This window comes from Camelus bactrianus, chromosome 34, assembly GCF_048773025.1.
Source record: "Camelus bactrianus isolate YW-2024 breed Bactrian camel chromosome 34, ASM4877302v1, whole genome shotgun sequence".
NCBI lineage: Eukaryota > Metazoa > Chordata > Mammalia > Artiodactyla > Camelidae > Camelus > Camelus bactrianus.
This window is the reverse complement of record NC_133572.1, coordinates 1,903,482-1,924,941: the sequence shown is the minus strand read 5'-3', so window position 1 is coordinate 1,924,941 and position 21,460 is coordinate 1,903,482. Positions and strand designations below refer to the sequence as shown.

The 21,460-nt window shown below is 53.4% G+C and overlaps 1 protein-coding gene and 1 long non-coding RNA gene across 6 annotated transcripts in view; one reads left to right on the top strand and one right to left on the bottom strand.

Moving 5' to 3' along the window:
- The window catches only part of B4GALNT3 (beta-1,4-N-acetyl-galactosaminyltransferase 3), a 79,096-nt gene that overhangs the window by 30,246 nt on the left and 27,390 nt on the right, over positions 1-21,460 (top strand). The gene's annotated exons all lie outside the window — the stretch shown is intronic.
- On the bottom strand, positions 187-3,220 carry LOC123619703 (uncharacterized). Its single transcript, XR_006728365.2, has 3 exons — positions 2,853-3,220; positions 2,623-2,692; positions 187-705 (listed from the first exon to the last, which is right to left on the bottom strand). It is a non-coding gene; the product is annotated as an uncharacterized LOC123619703 (long non-coding RNA).

Below are 21,460 nucleotides of genomic sequence, written 5' to 3'. Positions count from 1 at the left end.
GCCTGCCTCTCCTCCTCCAGTGTTGTGCGTGCCCCCCGCCCCCCACCCTGGCCACCGGTCGAGTCCTCGGAGCTTCTTCCTGGGCTTGTTAACACCTTGGCGGTGCCCCTCAGCTGACCCGGAGAGAGATCGCTTTTCCTCCTGTTTGATGGCTCTTCTGGTTCCAGCCGTTACGCTGCTCACACTGACAGGTGGGTTTGAATGAGCCACTGTCCTCCCCAGCTCCCCCGCCGCCCTTTCCACCCAAGTCCAACTGCCACCCAAAGACTAGACACTGCAGACTGCAGGTCACTACGAGGCCACACTCTGCTGAGGCTCCAAACCAGTGCCTCTCCCCGGCACACACGCACTCGGGCCGTGGTGAACTTTAATAGCTGCATCTGTGGCCCCACTTAACGCTGACTTCCTGATTTTATTTTGTTCTTGATACAGTCCCTGTTTTTTGGAGGGAGGAAGTTATTAGGCTTATTATTTATTTATTATATTTAGAGGCGGCACTGGGGATTGAACCCAGGACCTCGTGCGTGCTAAGCATGCAGCTCTACCACTTGAGCTAGGCCCTCCCCCCAAGTCCTCGTGTTTTGTTCTTGTTCTGTCCACACTCCTGTTGCTGGTTTTTGATGGGCTCTCAGGAAGCAAGGTTCCCTACACGTGTGAGACCGCAGGCCGGGGTGGGGTGGAGAGGCAGGCGTGGCTGCGGTGGCACTGATGGAAGAAGAAAATTTCCTGATTGAAATAACAAACCGAGGGAAGGCGAGTGTGTGGGGCTGGGTTAGAAGATCCCAAACAGCAGTGTAGGCAACACTTAAAACTGCCTGGATGTTCCCAAGTCCGTCCTTGAAGAGGCCCCTCCCAGCCGCTGGACGGCCGGGCGCGTGTTGCCCTGCCTGTGCGGCACCTCAGCAGTGGTGTCCCCTGGACAGCGGAGCTGGGGACACAAATAAATGGCAAGTCAGTGAATCCAGGGACCCAGCAACAGAGCTTTGATGTGGTGAGAAGACGCAGAATCTGGTAGGGGTGCTCTGATCAGAGCCCCAAGACCCCAACAATGTGAAATCTGAGGACAGGACGTTTTGGGGGCTGGGACTGGTGTTCTCCCTCCAGGAGGCTCGAGTTGGTGGGGCCGGCGTCATGGGAGTTGCCTGCCTGGCTGTGGTCTTTCTGACCCTTGTATGTTTAGCTCAGGTGTGGGGAGGCTAAAAAGTTAAGGTCCAAGCAGGTGACTTGAGTCAAGGAAGCAGGTCACAGGGCAGAGGCACACTGTGTGGGTGTGAGGATTGACCAAGGGCAGAGGGAGCCGGCAAGTAGTCCTCAGCCGGCTGGGGTTCCTTGCTGCCTCGGTCACACACCTTGTCCCACCCCAGGAGGGACTGAGGCCTCCCCAGAGGCCGAGAGCAAAGGCCAAGGAGAGGAGGAACCTGAGCATCTTGCTGGGTTTCAGGATAAACCAGACACACAGGGTGAGGCTTGGGTGTCCTTCCAGGAGGGGAGATCCGGTCCGGGCAGATGAACCTGTTTATGGCCATCACATGCCCTCAGGGCACGGGCCCAGCTGGCCCGCCCTGTGTAAGCCACCTGTCCACGGGGCTGCCTGCGTCCTGAGCGGGCCCCCAGCACCCCTGCCCTGTCCTCGTCAGGGCTCTGGCCGCAGCAGCTGTCGCTGGCAGGCCCCTGTCCTGCCCCTCTGCCTGCAGCCACCCTCACGCACCGGAGCTGCAGCGCGGGGCCTCCCTCACATGGAGGACATGGTGGCCCAGCCCTGGGGCTCTGCTCCCAGTGACTTGGAAGATGGCATCAGGGTACGAGGCCAAGACATGGGTGCAAGGGGTCAGCAGGAGGGGGAGAAACCAGTGGGAGAAGGAGAGGAAGTGACCAAAAAGCCTCAGGAAGAGAGGCTGGGACAGAGCCGGGGAGGGAGATCGAGTCCGGGGAGGCGGTGGAGAGGTGAGGGGTGTTCCCAGCCAGACATGGAGAGTGTGACAGTCCTTCCCATTATTTCAGGAGGGGTGACATCTTTCCTTTTTGTTTAAACAGGTTCCTGAGTAGCAAGTCCTCAACTGAGGCAGTGACTCAATGAGGCGGGTGCTGGGGCGGTCTGGGCTTTGCCTGGTTCCCAGCAGTGAGATCCTGGGGTTGGAGGGAGTGTGGGGTGACTCACAGACCGTGGCCTGGCCCACCTTGCTCTCTCCCCTACACACCTACCACCGCCTACCCAGGGGCACACCCCGCCATCTCAGCGTCCTCCGCCCTGCCTCCCAGCCTCCAGCCCCAGACTGCGGCCAGCGCCCGCCTCCTCCCTGCGACTGCCTCCCCGGGAGCCGGGACTTCGCTGCGGTTGGTGGTCAGATCCTCCTTGGCTCTTGCACAAAGTGTTTTCCTGCCTGTGTCTCAGATTTCTGATCTGTAAAGTGAGCCTCAGGTCACTGCTCACTCCTCCTTGCTGCTCGGAGCCGTGAATGAACGTCTGTAAAGAGCTTGGAGCTTGTCAGACGGAAGGTTGGCCAGACTCGGCTTCTGTGCACTGCCCCCCAGCAGCCCTGCCCCCTTCCTCACCGCCTGCCACGCAGACCGACCGGCCCCCGATGGTCGCAGACCCCTGTTCTCCAGCCTCATCCTGCTCACCTTCGCAGCATCTGGCGCCGCCAGCCACGGCATCCTTTTCAAAATGATAAAAGTAACGTGTACCCGCTCACTGTTTAAAAAAAGGAAATGACAGAAAGAGAAAACCCAACACTGTAGACTTGAATTTAAGTAAAATATAAAAATCACTAGTCCTCCGGCCTCTCCCGTATAATCACGAGACGCGTCTCAAATCCAGCCCCCGTCTCTCCAGCCCTTCTCTGAGCACTTACCGGATTCACATGCTATGTGTCTGTCCGCTCTCACCCGAGGTCAGGGACTGCCCATCTCGGTGTGTCTTCACTGCTGGGCGCAAGGCCAGGCCTGTGGCCGGCCTCTGTTGGGTGTCGGTTGGAAGAGTAAATGGAGGCGGGAACGACTTAGTTAATAAGGAAAGTGGACTCGCATTCGGTTCTCTGCTGCTTCCCTGTTGGGCAAAGCTCAACTTCACCCTTAAAATCGGGAAAAGTAAATACAGTGCTTGTGACAGCGCCAGCCCCGTGCCTGGCACACACACCGGGAGCCTTCAGTAAACACTGCCGGGTCAGATTCTAAAGGGACCCCGTTGCCCTACTTCCTCCACAAACCTGGGCCTGCCCCCTACGGCTGAGCTCCCCCAGTGCAGGGCCTGGGCTGCCAGCTGCTAAGAAAGGGGTGAGAGTTTGCCCGCTGCCCACGGAGAGCTTGTGGTTGGGCTGGGATGATGTGGCCGTGCCCCACCCAGTGGAGCTGAGTGCGAGTCAGAGGGAAGAGAGCTCGGGGAGTGGGTGTGGTGGTGGGGCCGGTGGTTTGGGAAGGGTGATGAGTGAGCGTCAGGCCAACGTTTACAGATTCAGACAGGACGTTCCGTGCAAAACAGCTCTCTGACATCGCCTGCCACCTCTTCCCCAGATCTTAGCCGATCCTTCTGTGTCAGGGACTCAAACTGTTTTCACCGTGATCCTCAAAAAAGACGCATGTTGCGTGGCCAGTACAGATGCACACACTTACCTTTAGACATAACGGGGACAGGCTCACCCCACAGCACTCCCTCCAGCCGCAGGGGCACCTGACTTGTCTCTGTCGTCACTCTGAAGACCTTGTTTGTGTCCCACTCACTTGACTTCATGGGCCACTGATGCGCTGTGGTCCTCAGCTCAGAGCACACCTCCTGGCTCGGTGCCTCCCCTGGGAGTCTTCTTTCGGTTCTGCTCTGCCAGAGCTTTGTGTCCCAGGATGCTCGGCCAAGGGGACATCTAAGCCTGCCTTGTACTGTCAGCGGCCTTACAGCCTCAGGCCGGGCGCACAGCCCTTAGACCGTGAGGTTTTAGCATCCCTGCCTGCCCCCAGCGTGCAGGGGGATGAACCTGCCGCCCAGCGGCCGAAGACAAGGACGCAGCCACGCCGTCACCCCCAGCACTGCCCTCCTTCCTCGCCCTCCCTCAGGCCCCCAGCTCAGTGTCCCGTGCTGCCCCAGGGAGAGAAGGAAAGCTGGAGAAAGGCCACTAGAGAAGGAGGGATGAGCTGGGAAGGAGAGGAGCAGAGAAAAGCCAGGAGTGCAGACAGACGACGGGCCACGCTGCCCAGAGCCTTGAAATCCAAAAGCTGCCAGGAGGCCGTGAGTTTTAGGAGAAGGAGGCAAGCAGAGGGTGTCCAGGCACAGCTGTAGAATCTGGGCCAAGGATGGGGAGGGCCCGGGGACGGGGCGCCCTGTGCAGATAAGGGAGAAGCAGCTGAGACCGTGGGCAGAACTGGTGTCCTGGTTGCGCTGGGCTATCCCCCGCGTTGTGCCAGGCAGCGGGTCATTGACGGAATTACCACGCACACCGACGAGCACGGGCCGCGAGGAAGCGTAGACCTTGTAACGAAGACCGCTGTTGCGTTCGGTTATGCCCGAAATCGCGTTTACTTCATGTCGGGAACTCGCAGGCAGGGCTGGTGTGAGTTGATCTTGGCGCCTTTGCCCCCAGACCGTGGACCTCAGAGCATGAGTTTTATATATATATATGTATTTGATGGGGTTTGTTTTGTTTTCATTGATTCTTGTGACATTCTGGAAAGGGCAGGAGTTATTACTCTAGAACACAAAACTTAAACAGAAAGTGGCTCTCCGCTGAAGGGTGAGCACCAGAACCGGGGTGAAAATCTAGGTCTGATTTCTAGATCCAAGGCTCTGTCTGCCTTGAGCGCCAGGGCTGGCGCGGCCACGGCGTGGGCGTGGGTAGCTGGGCTTAGATTTACTGCCTCCAAGGGGCCGCCGCGGGTTGACTCTGGTCAGTTCTGGCCGCTCCGTCGTTCCGAGCCCACGGAGGACGTGCCAGGTGGTACTGTATTAATTTGTATCTGTTGGTGCTTTTGGAAAAGACTGATCTTTGCCCTTCGTATTCACCACGGGGTTTCGCAGACGCTCTGTGCTGTGTAAGCAGTGAACTAGCTGGGGTATCTGGTAGCCTGGCTTTGACTCTTCTAGAATAAATTAACTTTGGGGAGAGAATAGAGGGGAGGGCAGGCGACCCCACGCTGCCCTCGCCCAGGGGCCCGGCACCAGCATCCTTTCCTGTTGTTCCCGCTGCAGCCTCCAACCTCGGAGCCCGAGAGCCCAGCCGGGGACGGGAGGGCACACCTACAGTGTCCTCTCACCCCCATTCTTCTTGGATTGCAGAATTTCTTTGGATAAACCCCAAATCGATTAAGCATCGGCTCTTGCTGAAATTTCCCCTGGGGAGAAACTTGTCCCCATCCTTGGGTTGGGCTTTTGCCATGTCTGGCCTTTCTCACGCTGTCTCGCCCCATTTTCAGAACGTCCCCCCTGGAGGAGAGCCTGTCTCCCGCCCCGCTTCATTGTCGTGGGGGCCGGAACCGTGAAGACCCGTGTTTCACATTAACCAGGTCCAGGATTACTATCTTCGGAGAGACAGGGGTTGAATGGGTCTGCCTCTCAAGTCGCCTGGGCATCTGGAGTTGACAGGAGTTGGGGGAGGTGGGTGGGGAGCTGGAACATCTCCTGTGAAGAGCCCTCCTGCGGTGCCTGGTGGGAGGACTGCCATTTGCAACCCCATCCACCTTTTGTTGTCTTCTTTCATTTGCATAGATTTGAGCCAGTTAAGCACCAGCCAGTCCTCTTCTTATAAATCAAACTGTAACCCAATTTCTCTCTCATTTTTTTAGCCTCTAAAACTGCCCAGGTACAGTGTCCCTGAAAAATTCTGTTAAGTTCAGAATTTTTTTTTTTAGCCAATGAAACATTTTAAATATTATTTAGGGATGGGGGGCTTTATTATTTAAAGGACCCCATGATGAATCTGCCAGCAACGTGAAGTTTCCATTTGTGTGTGTTAATCATCAAATTACAGGAGGTAACATTTGGAACATCCTTAAATGTCATCGTTTGATAGAGAAGAAAACTGAGGGTCAGAGAGGTCACAGAGTGGGAGGACTCACACCCCAGCCTCCTGACAACTGCCCCAGTGCCCTTCCCATCACAGGGCAATGGCACAGTTTTCCAATTTTGATTCCGCTCTATTTTTATTTCCTTCCCTTTTCTTCTGCTTAAAAAAAATTTTTTTTTAATTCAAAAGCATGGAATGCAGTGTCTCCCCAGAGGCAACCACCCCAGAAGTCTGACCATGCCTTCTCAGTTTTGTCTGTGCCTAGATGAACCCCTGTATTTAGAGACAAAAGTGCACTTTTCAGTAAACCTTTTATTTTAGAATAGTTTTAGATTTACCAGAAATCATACAGGTGGGGTGAGGGGCTGCCGTGTGGCTCACAGCTGGCCCCCTCTGGGGCTAACGTCTCTGTCAGTTGTGAGGGCACGTGTGTCATGATTAGTAACCTGCTACTTATTATGATTCCAGCTGAAGTGCATACTTCATTCTGATTTCCTTTCCGAGGCCCCTTTTCTGTTCCAGGGTCCCATCCATATCACTCCATGGCTTTTAGTCACCGTGTCTCCTTAGGCTGTGACAGATGTAAATATCTTTTTTGCTCACTGCACTTTTGTGATATTTATGGCAACTTTTCCCCCACACAACTCTGATGGGAACATCTTTCTGGGTTTGTGAGTGAGGCCTTCCACGCTTCCTTGTTATTGTTGGTGGGGGGGTGATTAGGTTTGTTTATTTTTTATATTTATTGTTTGTTATTTTATTTATTTTACTCCATGCATGCTAAGCATGCACTCTACCACTTGAGCTATGCCGTCCCCCTTGCACACTTTCTAAACCACCCTGGGTCGGCGGCCCCGCCTGGAAGTGTCACGGGGCCTCCGTGCTGTCTCATGAGTCGGACACTTCCTGCCGCCTCAGAGTCTGGACACCATGGGCGGCGGAGGACCAGGATGTCAGTGGACTGACGGGGCTCTGAGAAAGGAACCCGGAGTCTGCAGTGCCCGGGCACCCCGCCCTCACCCTGCGCCCACGGGTGTGAGTGAGGGTCTGCACCGCTGGTCGGCACGTTCCTGTGTGAGGGTTGGGCTTGCCCTGGGAGGTCCTTCAGAAGGAGAGGGCGGGGACCACATGCGCCAGGTGTTTCCAGCAGCAGCCTGGTGGCCACCTGTCCGAGAGCTTGAGGGGAAGGTTGGTATTAACCTGTGAAAGGAATTTCTGGTGATTATCAATGATTGCTGGAAAAGAGCTGAAACATTACGTAGCCCAGGTCCCCGCAGTGGGGTAGAATGTCTCCTCTCTCGGCCTTGCCTCTCTTCCCCTCAGCCCCAGGCGGGACCTCGGGTGGACATCCTGTTCATACTGGTTGATGGAAGCTTCCAGATCTGTCACATGGTCTCTGGCGCCTCGGAAGGGCCTGCACGTATTTTGAAACAACTTTTGTTTGGGATTTCACCTGTTTCACTGAGATTTCTTCCCCTGAGGATGGCCCGTGGAACTTCACAGCCTCTGATCAGCCTTAAACCATCCCCTTACGTGCACCGCCACGCTCACCGCCTCAGCCCTGGCCTTCCCTCTGACCTATGACCTTTCCTTTCACAGGCCCCCGTAGCAGAGCTGCCCCCGTTCTGCCCCCAGCCAGGGATTGCAGACGGACTTCTTTTAGGGCTGACCTTCTCCGGCTTGGGACTTAAACCCAAGTAAGGGAAGAAACAGACAACCGTCTTTGTCTCCTTCCACCAAGCCCCCCAGCCGGCTGCCCACACTGCGAAACAGAATAAGTCGTTTCTCAGAAGGTGGGGGGGGGGGGTCCTTCCCTCCCACGCAGCCCAGGGAGGCTGACAGGACTGCGCGTGACCCACGGGGGGCAGAGGACCAGTCTCTGCTAAATAAAATAAAATATAAATAAAAGATAAATAAAATGAAACAGTGGGGCCGCTCCACCGGGGAAGGTGGAGACCACACTGGTTTTTCTTACCTGATGGGGAACCTCTGCCAGGTCCCAGCAGGTGTTCGAGGCAGACTTGGTCCAGGCTGGGATGGGGACGTGGGGAACACTGCTTTCCTCATCACTGCCTACTTTCCAGCCCTTGACAGATGATGGACAGCTTGTCCTGAGGCCACTGGGGGCCGAGGACATTGCACCTGCTGGCCTCCCGTTGATCTCCCCCTGTAGAGCTCAGACCCCATTTAGGTGTGGATGGATGGGGTTGCTGAGCAAAAGACTGACAGCCTAGAAGTTCTTTTCAAAATGCAATTGCTTAACAATAAATGAGCATTAGAGGGTGGCCCCGCCCGGTGCTGTAGGAAACTCATCTGCACTGAGAGGACAGGAGAGGGGAGGCCCCCGGGGCAGGAGGAACTTGGGGAGCAGCACTGAATGGGAGGAGGGGAGCCTTCCTGGGAGATTTGGGTGATGCTGGAACCGGGATATGGAATGGGAGGAAAAGCAGCAACTTTGTCCTCAGGAGTCTTTACTCTCGACCCAAATCAGATCTCTGCTCCTGTTTGCTGGGACCTATTTTAAGAGTCTTATAAATACACAAAGGCGGAAATGCCTGGACTGGGGGTGGCAAGAGGATGTGGTTCCATTCCAGGACAGGATCTGACTCAAATCACACCTCCCTCCTGGATTCCAAGCTGTCAGGAGGGGTGCCTTCGACAGGGTGAGAGCGGAACTGGGAGGTTCCAACGGTGGCCTCTGCGATGAGTGTCCCCGACCAGCGCCCTGGGCGGCAGGGCAGAGGAGGGCACTGTGGGGTGGTGGAAGCCGGGAGGAGAGGGGACCCAGGCAGCTCTCCTCCACACTCCCAGAGCGCCTCTGCGGTGTCCTGAGAGCATCTCCTTGGGAGTCAGCCCTCCCTTCCCCTACTAGTGAGGATGGAGACCTTGTGACGACTGTTCCCTCCAGGACCTGCTGAATTCAGTCAGTGTCTATGGAACTGAACAGTCACCAGGCTTAGAGCCTGGAGAAGTCATCCAGGCCCTGACCCTTGTTGTTCAGGTGAGAGGAGCGATGGGTTACGCTTGCTTCAGCGAGTTAGCTGCAGGTCTCCTCCAAGGCATCCAACCCAAGCAAGGTTTGACAGGGACAGAGCACCGGAAGACAGGTGCCCTGTGTGGGGCTAAGATGTGGCAGCAAAGGGTAGCCGAGATGCGCAAGGACAAGCCTTTGAAGAACCAAGAATTCTGCCTGCATCTGCCCAGGTGCTGAGCTGGGCGCCTGCTGGCTTCACAAGCAGTGGAAACAAGAGATGTAGCAGCTCTTTGAGGGCTTGGCGTGGGATTCCTTGGGGGTGAGACAGCACAGGGGGTAGGGGGTAGCAGCTCCCCCTGGACCATCAGGTTTCTCCCTGCCATCTGAGAGCTTTGTGGTGGCGTGGCTGGCAGAGGGAGGGGCTGGTGAGGAGAGTCTAGGCTGAGAGGGAAACAAGCCCTTTCAAGAGCAAGACAAACTCCTTTGTGAGCTGTTTACCCACCTCCTGCCCAAGGGTGCAGCGCGAGTCATTTAATCTAATTGGTTTAATAAGTAAACGATCTGGGAACAAAGAGGAGGGGGTTGGGCCTGAAGGGAGGGGGAGGGGCAGCTTGGAAAAGAAACCTGTTGCCTGCCCTCTGGGGATCAGGGTCATTGAGCTGGTGGTGGAGATGCGTGGGGAGGGGGGCCGGGAGCCCCAGATGTTGGGTGGAGAGAGGAGCAGAGGGCACGTGGACGTGTTTGCTCATTCAAGTACACAATTCAGTGCTTTTCTATACTCACAAAGTTGTGCAACCAGTCAACACTATTCCAGAGCATTTTCATCATTTTCAAAAGAAACCCAACACCCGTTTAGCAGTCCCTCCCAGTCGCCCTCACTCCCAGCACTGCAGCCTCCAATCTGCTTTCTGCCCCCGTGGATTTGCCTCTTCTGGATGTCACGTAGAAATGGGATCGTACAATACGTGGCCTTTTGTGTCTGGCTTTTACACAGCATCATGCTTTCAAGGCTTGTTCACACGGTAGCAGGGATCAGCATGTCGTTTTATTGCTGAATAATAACCCCATAGTGTGGCTTCACGACTGCGTTTTGTTGGTCCACTCACCACGAGTGGGATCTTGGGTGGTGTCCACTTTTTGGCGGTTCTGAATGACGCTGCTACGATATTTTCGTTTCTCCTGGGTGCACACCACGGAGCAGGGTTATGGTATCTACGGTGAACCTTTCGAGGAACTGCCAGGCTGACTTCTAAAGTGGCTGCACCATTTTACATTCTTACCAGCAGTGTTCGAGGGTTTCGGTTTCTTCCGCCTCCTCGCCAGCACTTCTCAAGGTCAGGACAGCTATCCCAGTGGGTGTGAAGTGATTCTGTACTTGCTTTAAAACAATTTCTGCCTTCTCTTGCCAACTAAGGTAGGACAGCATTGTCATCTCCCTCTCACTCATAGAGCAGCTGTCCCAGGTGAGAAGAGATGTCCGTGGTAATTACCGTTGAGGGACAAGGCAAGTTGCAGGAAAATTTGTGTAGAATAAGCCCACCTGTGTGTTAAGAACACACACTCCCATCAGACTGGCAAAACTTTTAAAGATTAATGTGCAGTGCTGATGAAGTTGCCTGGATACAGACACTTTGAAATAATGCTGCTGACACATAATAAATGCTGGAGAGGCTGTGGAGAAAACGGACCCTCTTACACTGCTGGTGGGAATGCAGTTTGGTGCAGCCACTATGGAAAGCAGTATGGAGATTCCTTAAAAAACTAAAAAATAGACTTACCCTATGATCCAGCAATCCCACTCTTGGGCATATATCCTGGGAAAACTCTAATTCAAAAAGATACATGCCCCCGGTGTTCATAGCAGCACTATTTACAACAGTCAAGACATGGAAGCAACCTAAGTGTCCATTGACAGATGACTGGATAAAGAAGTTGTGGTGTTACACCTGAAACTAATGTTGTAAATCAACTACACTTCAATAAAATTTTTTTTTAAAAAGTTGTGGTACACACACACACACACACACACACACACACACACACACACACACACAATGGAATACTACTCAGCCATAAAAAAGAATGAAGTAATGCCATTTTTAGCAACATGGATGGACCTAGAGATTATTATACTAAGGGAATTAAGCCAGAGAAAGACAAATATATAATATCACTTACAAGAATCTAAAAAAAATGATACAAATAAATTTATTTACAAAACAGAAAGAGACAGACATAGAAAACAAACGTATGATTGCTGGGAGGGGGGAGGGGTGAACTAGGGGTTTGAGATTGGCAGATGCAGACCACTGTGTGTAAGTTGGATAAACAAGGTCCTACTGTAGAGCACAGGGAACTACATTCAATATCTTATAATAACCTATAATGGAAAAGAATCTGAAGAAGAATGTATACATACATATGATTGAATCACTGTGTTGTATACCAGAAACCAGCACAACATTGTAAATCAGCTAAACTTCAATTAAGAAAAAATAATGCTGGTGACAACATGGATTGTTTTCAAACCATTTTGGCAAGTAATATGTCAATTACTAAAGTTTAAAAAATACGTTGTACCTCGTAGTCTTGCTTTGGCTCTTGATCTATAGAAATCCTGGCAGCCACACGAGCTGGGTATCGTTTGGAAATAACTGAATGTCTTGTCAGTAGGAAAACCGCCTGCTAAGCTGTGCTGTAGCCATACTATGAAATATTACTGCAGCTGTTTTTAAAAAATGGATTATGTTTTGACCTAGAGAAGTGTCCGTGATGTGAGTGAGGAATGCAAGTTCCAGAGTAATACACATATAATAGGAACCTGTCTTTTAAAATAAAAACCTGAGAATCCATTAGTGTGTGAGCAGGTGCAGAGGTGTGGAAGTTTGCCTGGCCGTTAACTTTGGTGACAGCGGGGAGAGATCGAAGGAGCGGAGACACTTAGGAAAACATGCAGGTGACCCTGGAGCTGCGCAGGGGTTGTGGCGCTGACCCTCCGCACAGTCGAAGATCCGAGTGCGACTTACATCCAGTCTTCTGTGTCTGTTCTTCCCCCTTTTCTGTGGTTCCTTCTTCATGCATCTGCGGCTTCCACGTACGCGGATTCAACCAACTCCAGATCATGTAGTCCTGCAGTATTTACTATGGACAAAAATCGAACTCAAGTGGACCCTCACAGCTCAAACCTGTGTGCTCGCCTTGGTTCTCTGGCTGTGATGAACACTTGGAATTTTTAGGGAGCAAAAGGAACCACACATAGGAAGTGTTTGTAAGCAAAGCAGAAAAGTGGATAAGAACAGATGCTGGAACCAGAGACCTTGGGTTCAAATCCCGGCTCAGCCACTTACCAGCTGTGTGGCTTTAGGCAAGTTTCTTAACCTCTCTGAAGTTCAATTTCTTCATCTGTCAAATGGAGATAATGATTGTACCCACCTCAAAGCGTATTTTTGGAGAATTAGATGAGATCATGTTTATGAAGTGTTCAGCACACGGCCTGGCACGGAGTAAATGATGAGGGTATTAACTCTTATTGTTTCTATTACTATCTCCAGCACTTACTATCTGCCACTCTCATTCGATCCTCATAACCAATAACCCCATAAGGTAAATCCTACTAATGTCATTCCTGTAGAGAAGGGAACCAGGGCTTAGGGATTAAGATCACATAGCTACATGGCACAGCACCTGACTGGAGCTCCTCCTAGCCCTTGTGTGGAGCTGGATGGATACAAGTGACAGTGACGTCGCCCACGCAGCAGGTGCCTACTGTGTACCGGGCATGATGAACAGAACAGGTGTGGGAGAAGGCAGACTTCACACACCTGCCCATCATGTTGGGGTGATAAGTGCTATTAAGACTAGGCACGGTAGGAGGGTGATGACTGGGGGCGGAGCCAGCTGGTGGATAGGATGCCCGGGGAAGCGCTCTGAGGGAAGACGCAGCGTGTAGATACGAGACGTGCAAAGACCCCGAGGTACGGTGTGCCTGGTGGTGGGGGGGACGGTGTGGGGTGATGGCACAGGGTTAGGAGACGAGGCTGGGCAGGGGTTTCATCCAAAAGGCGTCCTCAGCTGGATGACCGCGTCGTCTGTGGGATGCTTTGGGTGGGGAAAGCGGGTGCTGCGGGGACAGACAGGGTAAACTGGGTCTGCCCCCAGCAAGCTGCACTCTTAGGGCCCGAAGGACCTCGGGTCATATTCTGAGTGAGCTGGGAAGGCGTAGGAGGGTTTTAAGCAGGAGGTCACCGCAGCCTGACTTGCGCTTAGTGGGGTCACTCCGGCCGCTGGACAGTAGGGTGTGAGGGTGGGGGCACAGAGTGGATGAGAGGTGGTGGCAGGACGAGGTGGGGGAGTTGGGACAAGGCGGGTTTGGGTGGCTTCTGAAGGTACAGCTGACAGGACTAGCTGATGGGGTGGATGTGGGGAGGGGAATCAGGAGTGATTCACAGATTTTTGACTGGGCAGTTGGGAGGCTGGAATTGCCGTTTCTAAAACGGGGAGGGCAGAGAGGAGCTGGTTTGCAGGACAAATCAGGCATTTGGTTTCAGACTCATCCTTGCAGATCTCCAAGCGAAGAGTGGACACGTGAACTAGGAATACAAACGTGGGTCTCGGGGAGTGGGCAGGGAAGTGCAGAGGTCTTCCCAAGGAGCAGACGAGGTTAGAGCCCGGTCGGGCAGATGGGGAGGAGCCCAGCCTGAGCCCGGTGCAGACATCCGGCTGAGAAGGTAGGAGCAGTGAGGAGCGTTATTAGCAGAAGGGCTGGGCGGTGGCCCGGAGGGAGGGAGGGGAGTGGGCATACGGGAATCCCTACTGCTGCTCCGTGAGCTTCTGTCCTCTGAAACCCGGGGAGGGTGCTGTGCACTCGCTACTTTCATTTTAGTAAAAAGCTCTGTGTTCCAGGCAGGGCACCAAAGCAGGTGCCTGGCTGGGGGTTGGGGAGGGTCGAACGTGCCAGGGGGCCCTGTAAGAGCTCACTTCCCTTCCTGGGCCCAGCCACTCCACCTGCTTCCCCAAACGCCTGCTCTAGACCTCCTTCCCCAGGAGGTCTTCCCTGACCATCAGGATCCTCCTCTCTGAGTTCCAGAGGCCTAACTGGGTGCTGTGTTGCGCACTGAGCCCACCCTGCGTGTGTGAAGCGGAGCTGGGATCAGACCTGAGCGTAGAAATGGAGCCAGCCGTGTGTTAGCGGCACCGCCTGTGACTTCTCACATTTCCTTCTCGTCCGTGGGCCTCCATAACACAGGCCTCAGCTTCCTCAAGGATTGACTCAGTGGTGGTGGGACGACTGTGAACTTTGGAATCAAACAGGACTAGTTTGAATCCCAGTTCGGCCACTTACAGGATCTTGAGCAAACCGTGTAAACTCTTTAAACCTCATTTTTTTTTTTATTGGGAGAATGGGGAGAGACATATTTACCTTACGGGGTTAGTGAGCGTTGTAAATTAACGGATGACAAACGCCTGGAGGGGCAAACAGTCAGTAAGCAGCAGCCTGTGCCGGGAATGCTGTGGGAGCCGCCTGCTACCCTCTCTGAGGGACAGATGTTGGTTTAATCCACTCACGGACCTGATTCACCTTCCTAAGTGAATGATGGTGGGGAGGGGGGAAGAGTCAGCTGAGACCCTGAGAGGTTAAGGAACTTTCCAAAAGTCACACAGCTGGAAGGGGCAGGGCTGGGGTTGGAGTCCAGATCTTCCCAGCTCCCCAAATGGCTCTGAACACAGAGCCGGGCGGAGGGGCTGCATGTACATCCTGGACGCTCAGTGAATCCAGCTCACGGACCGCCCTGCAGCGTCTGCGTTCATCCCTCAGGTCTCTTTTAAAGCTTCCTTCCCACTACAAGCCATTTAGTGCAGCCGTCACAGCTCTAAGAAGCTGATCCAAGAAGCCAGCTCAAAACAAACAGCAAGACTGTGCAGCCTTTGTGAGGAGCCCGCGTCTGTTTGTGTGCGCTGCGAGCTCCGGGGAAACCCAGCTCGGTGCTCAGCCCACTCGAGGGGATATTTTCATCTTACCCCTCAAATTGCCCACAACAGGCTCTTTGAAAGACGGAAAGCATATCCCCTGAGACCTGGGATCACTAACCAGCTATTAGATTCCCAGGGGTCTTCTGCATTACTAGGGTACCGACTGCTGGCGCGGGTCATTAAATATCAAAGTTCGTGCGCGGGAAGCCAAAAAGTCACCCAAGTTCTCTGTGCCTCGCCTGCCTTCACAAGCCCCCCAAGGAGGGGAGCCCTCCAGGAGCCGTTCAGGCACCGCGCAGGTGAGAGAGTGCCGCGGGGACGGGAAGGCTGAGGTCTCCACCCGTGAGCAGCGCACAGCTCCGCGGGCGGCTCCGCGGGCGCGAGGCGCCCCCTCCTCGGCTTTGGAACTTTTTTGTAGCGCTGGCCCCTCCACAGCAGTCTGTCTCACTTTCTCCTTTTTTGCGAAGGATCGGCGTCGTTTGTCCGATTTCGGGCAGGAATCGACGCATTCCTGTTTGGTTCCCGCCAGACCTCATTGATTTGTTGGTTCTCTCAGGTGCTTTGAGGCAAATTGGTATCTGTGGTGATGGAGCAGGTCTGGGTCTTGATTGTGGAGGTGATGTGCAAATCTACACGTGATAAAATTGCACAGAACTTCAGGCGCACACAAGTGCACGTGAAACTGGCAAGATCTGAGTAAGGCTGGTGGATCGTGCCAGTGTCGACGTCCTGGCTCTGTCATAGTTACTGAGACGTTACCACTGGGGGAAACTGGGTGAAGAGTACATGGGACCTCTTTGTGCCTCTTTTTAAACTTACTGTGAATCTATAATTGGTTCAAAATAAAACAATAATAAAAAAAGACAAATCGGGCACACAGATTCGGGTGGAGTGACCGTGCTTCCTAGCTCAGTCTCAACAAAAAGCGGGTAGAGTTGAACGACTCCCTGCACCTTTACTGTTGCCCGTGGCCAATAGTAGGGGCGCTCACCCTGAAGGTCTTCTTTGATTTGCCAGGTGAGTGACTTTCACATTCTTGGCTTCACACCCTCTCCCCGTGTCCTCTCCACGGGGGAATTTTTAAATAAATCTGAGCCAGCAGTGATTCTGTGCTGCCCCCACTTCTGGGCATGGCTTGGGCCAGCTGTCCCTTCTGTCCAGCATGGCGGCAGACCGGGGTGGCCTGTGGCTCACGGGAAAGAGTGCTGGAGGAAGTCCCTGGGGCGCGGGGGCCGAGGGCACGGCATGGGGCAGAGGGTCTAGGAGCGAACGCTCGTCCTCTCCAGCTGCTGTACCCCCTGGGCCAGCAATCCTGTTGGCCCAGCTATAAATAGGCCGGATAGAGTTGTGCAGCTCAGTCCTGTCTTGTCATCCCCCCAGCACATTTAGCCAGTTTGGTGAGGCTAGGGGCAACAGAGGCTTGTGAAACCGATAATTTAGTGTCAGATGAACAGTGTGACTCTTTGGCCTGGGTTTCCGGGAAAGATGTACTGTTTCTGACATTCTGTTGCCTTGGTCAGACCACACAGCCTGACTCTGGATTCAGAAAACATGGTCACTGACACGCCAGATGACCAGCTGACTTTATCAGATTTTTGCTTTTCTATTTATAGCTTTTCCCTGTAGATACAGAGCTGGGGTTTTGACCATTTGGGATATAAAAACCTTATACTAATAATTTAATCAGCCGTCCTAGAGGTCAATGTTTTCTTGCATTTGTAAAGAGCAGACTGGTGGAGATTTTTTTTCCCCACATTTTTTACTGAAGTAGAGTCAGTTTACAATGTTGTGTCAATTCCTGGTGTATAGCGTGTTTCAGGCATCCATATACACACATATGTTCATTTTCATATTCTTTTTCATTATAGGTCACTACGAGATATTGAATGTAGTTCCCTGTGCTCTACAGTAGGAGCTTGTTGTTTTTCTGTTTTATATACACTAGTTAGTATCTGCAAATCGAGATGATCTTATGGCACTTAGCTCAGCAGTTCTGGAGCTAACGTAGATATTTCAACAGTTACACTGTAGTCTGATGAGTGGATTCTTATTTGTGAAGGCAGAAATCAAATAACATTAACCAAACCGACCATTGGTTCTCCTGCTTAACTCTTTCCCCACTGAGTCTAAATTCCTCCCTGTTCTCAAGGATCCTTACATTCGTTCATTTATTTATTTAACAAAGTTTTTAAGCTTTTTTTGTTGTTGTTGGGGGGAAGTAATTAAGTTTATTTATTTAATTATTTTTTAGTGGCAGGACTGGGGGTTGAACCCAGGGCCTCGTGTATGCTAAGCACGCACTCTACCACTGAGCTAAACCCTCCCCACCCATTCATTTATTTTTAAAAGTGGTTGTTAACCCAGAGAAAAGGGTGTTTTTCTTTCCTCCCATGTCGAATGTTAATAGCATAGCGAAGGAGTATTTAACGTGCTTGTGGATATTTCTGGATTCGTAGATTAGATATTTTTGAATAAAGATGCTTAGAGAACAAAATATAGTAAAAACAACACATGAAATTGATTGACTCAGTGAAATCCGTTTGTCGTTTATTGAACATCTTCTGTATTTAAAGCCGTGGCTGGAGAGGGTCAGAGGTTCATGTGACTCAGCCTCTGCTCCTGCAGAGTCCATGGCTTTGCTTTCCACAGGCACAGCGTCTACATTTAGAACCGGTCAGGACCCGGCCAGGCAGGCTCTCAATGCCCAGAGAAACGTGCTCTCCAGGCTGCCTGAGACCACGAGAGGGGCCGTGCTCAGTCCTAAGACCAAAGACGCCATGTGCTGTCACTGCTCCATATCCTGCGGCGTCACACGTATGTCACAGGCCCACAACCCGGGGACACATGAGCAGGTTAGTCCTGTGGTCTGGACTGGCGATCCAGACCCCGAAGAGAGGAGACCTGGGTTCTCATCCCGGGTCTGCCTCCAACTCGCTTTGTGACCTCAGACAGCGACCTCGGACTTCAGGCCTTCAGTGTTCTGTACACAGAGTGTGGGGCCTGCACGGATGGTTCCCAAGCGCCTCTCCACTGCAGCGCTTACGTTTTCTTTCTTTCTTCTTTTTTTGTAACTGAGGTTAAAATGAATGGATGGAGTATTACTTTCAAAGGCTCTGACAGGTGATGGTTTCACCTCTCTTCCCAAAAGATGTGTTCTGAACGTTGTCTGGGTGAGCCTGGAACTTGCTTTTCCTGAGGATGTGCTGAGTAATCAGCTCTCCCATCTTCCACATGTTCTGTGAAGTCTTTTAAGTCCTCGAGGACCAACTCCGTGTGCCGGTGTCTCTCCTACTTTCAGCTCTACCTGCAGTGTATGTGCCTTTGCGTAGAAGAGAAAATGACTCTCCGACAAGGCCCACTTGCATTTTCGGGAGAACAAGCACGTAGTGAGTTAAGCTATCTTGACGTGGAAGATTCAGAAAGTCCCCAGGATAAGACGCGCCCTCCTCTACCTGTTCTCCTGGCGGGGCTGCTGGGGTCTCACCGCCACAGGGACCCCTGGTGACGCGAAGGCCACTCGGACTCTTCCCTGGGAATCTGAACTCTGAGCAGAGACACACAGGTGTTTGGAGCAGCCGCTGGGCCTTGGCCTTTCTGGAGCCCGGCTGTGTGGTACGGGCTGGTTCTGAGCCACTCTGTCATCCTTCCCCAAATTGTCCTCCACCTGAGCTCGGAAGGAAGACAGGCAGGCAGGCCCCTGATGCAAACTGAACAAACTATCTTTAGTGAAGGACCGGGTTTTCCAGTTTTTGATTTTGGTTTCCCAGCCTGTCACCAGCATGGTCACACTACACGTTACCAGCGTGCGCCTCACCATCAAGACGTCCAAACGGCCCACACCGCGCTGTCCCGTGTCAATGCTGCAGGAGTGTCAGGTTGCACGGAAAGGCTCCAAGCACTCCCTCCAAGTTTCTCTTCCTGCCTCCTCGAGGACGGGTGACCCAGTTTGTGGACGGGTATTGGCACTGGGATGGAGTTTCTAGGGGCCCAGGTAACTTGGCCTCTGTCTGAAGCTGGGGTGTGTTGACACCACTAATGCCACATGGGCTAGTGGACCAGGACACCACTGTCCCTGTGGAGGGCTCCACCCTGCCCATCCGCTCTCCCCAGACTCCCTGCTGTCTCAGTCCTGCACGAGGGTTGCCACCGTGTCTCTGCCACGCAGGTGGCAGCCTGGCCCCTCAGCCTATCTCTGGAAGAATGGACAATGCTTTTAGCAGTTTAAAGGGGAGAGAGCACCCTACCCACCAGAAGAAATGAAAACAGGGATTTGAACAGACACGTGTACCTCCATGGTCATGGCATTATTCACAGTGACCAAGGGTAGACATGACCCAAAATGTCCATTAGCTGATGAATGGAAAAACAAAATGTGGTCCCTCCACACAGTGGAATATGGTTCAGCCTTAAAAAGGAAGGAAACTCTAACGCCTGCTACCCCATGGATGAACCTGGAAAACACAAAGTGCAAGAAGCCAGACACACAGGCTCTGCTCGTATGAAGCATCCAGAAGTCAGATTCACGGAGGCGGGAAGTTGAGTGGTGGTTCTAATTCCAGCTGATTTATACGGTGGGGCTGTGACAACCCGGTTCCTGCCAGCGCGGCACTGATCTCCACCCCTGCCCCAGACGGGGTCCAGCAGCCACAGGGGAGCCACGGGCTCTAGCCTGGCCTTGACCCCACTCCCCTTTGACGTTAGACAAGTTCGTTAACTCATCTGTGGATCTCCGTGTCTCCATCAGCAAAGTGGATGTGGCTCATGGGATTTGGGATGAACATGTAGGAGAGAGCTCTGATGAGCACCTTGGATGCACTGACTGATGGGATGGACTCAGGGCTGGGGGCTGACACGTGACCTCAGCCCCTGTGCTTGGCGTGGTCCCACCCGTGAGCGTCCGTTAGGGTGAGAACCCGGGGCGCGGAGGAGAGCAGGGCCCAGCTCCTGCTGGAGACCAGAGCTCCTGCCGCGCGTGCCTCCGCCCCACTCGTCACCCTCCTTCCCAGAACACGTTCCGACAACGACAACCTCGGCTTGGCTTTGGCAGGCCCCCTCCGTCAGACCTCACAGACTCGCAGCCGCAGCCCTTCAGGTCAGACCACGCGTCTTCCTTGTTCGCAAGGCTGATGTCGAAGAGAGAAGGTTCAACCAGAGGCTTGAAAGGGTTCATTGTTCTAAGAGGAAACCTCAGGGGAGAGAGGCCTGGGAGGCGGCGGCTCCTGGTCCCAAACCTCGTCCCAGTGAGGCTCCAGAAAACTTTCTTGGCCTCGGGGCTCCTCCCTTCCTACCTCCTTTGGCTTCCATTGTGTTTTCCACTCAGCAAACAAAAGAGTCTGTATAAGCAACTTGTTAAGAAATACACATTTTTTTAATGAATCAGCTGCCCTGGGTTTGAAAATCCCAGCTGTTTTCTAAAGGCTTTGAGGTCTGGGGCAGATTGTACCCTGACTGCCCACGGCCTCAGTTTTCTCACCTGTAAAATGGGAATCACATTAACACCTCCCTGGAAGGATTACCATGCAGACTAGAGGCTACAGTGCCTGTCACGTGTGTGGCACTGATGGCCCTGGACAGGTGCACGGGTGTTGGCTGTTGTGGTCGTCCTGTCACACACTCAAGGACGAGCCTGTGGTGCGCTGGGCCGGGGCACGGATGGAGGAGGGCTCTGTAAACAGCGCCATTCCCCTCCCGGGCACTTGGCTGCGGTCACCCCCTAGTCTCCGTGATGAGCGTCCATCTCCCATTCCCCACGCCCCCTCCCGAGTCTCTCAGTGGCTGATGATGCTCTCTCTTCTCAAGCTGCGTTCCCTGGTCCCCCCTCTCCCCACCTCCAGTCTTGTTTCCAGGGTTCGGTTTTTCCCCCTGGTTCATACTCTGTCTTTTGGTATCACCTCTGTCCCGGAAGGTCTTCCAAGAACTATAACCCCAGAAGCGCCCTACCACCACCACCCCCACCCTGTCAGGAGGGAGTTCTGGGGTCTCGGGCCTCCCCTGCTCCCTCCTTCCACCTGAAAAGAAGGGGAGAAAGGGCGTCAGCTTTCGACTGCTGCTTGGCCGCTGTCCGCTGTGGCTGCAAACCCTCCGAGCTTCCATGGGCAGCGTCAGGTCTTCAGGTGGGGCCTGGTGACCTTCCCACTGGCACGACTCCAGTGCCGTCTTCCAGGACCAGGGTCTCCTCCTGTCTGTGTTGCTTCTCTTGAGCTCTGGGATCCCGGAGACGTTTGCAGAGCACTTCGACTGAGGTTCCCTCAAGGATGTCAGGAGAATCATCACAGCGTCACACTGTCCGTGTCCGGTTAGCCCGGCTGCCTGACGTGCGCTGGCCGGTTCCCTAAAGCAGGACTGGCCTGTGCACGCCCTGCGTGGGGCATGGTGCGAGTCCAGAGCAAGTGCATGGGGCCACAGACACTTCAGTCCTTCCGTTTACCGTGATGTCTACCCCAGGGGCACTGGGAGTGGATGGAGCTGAGCATCTCCATTTGTACCTTTCCATCCATCACATCCATTAGCAGAGCTTGCAGTACGCAAC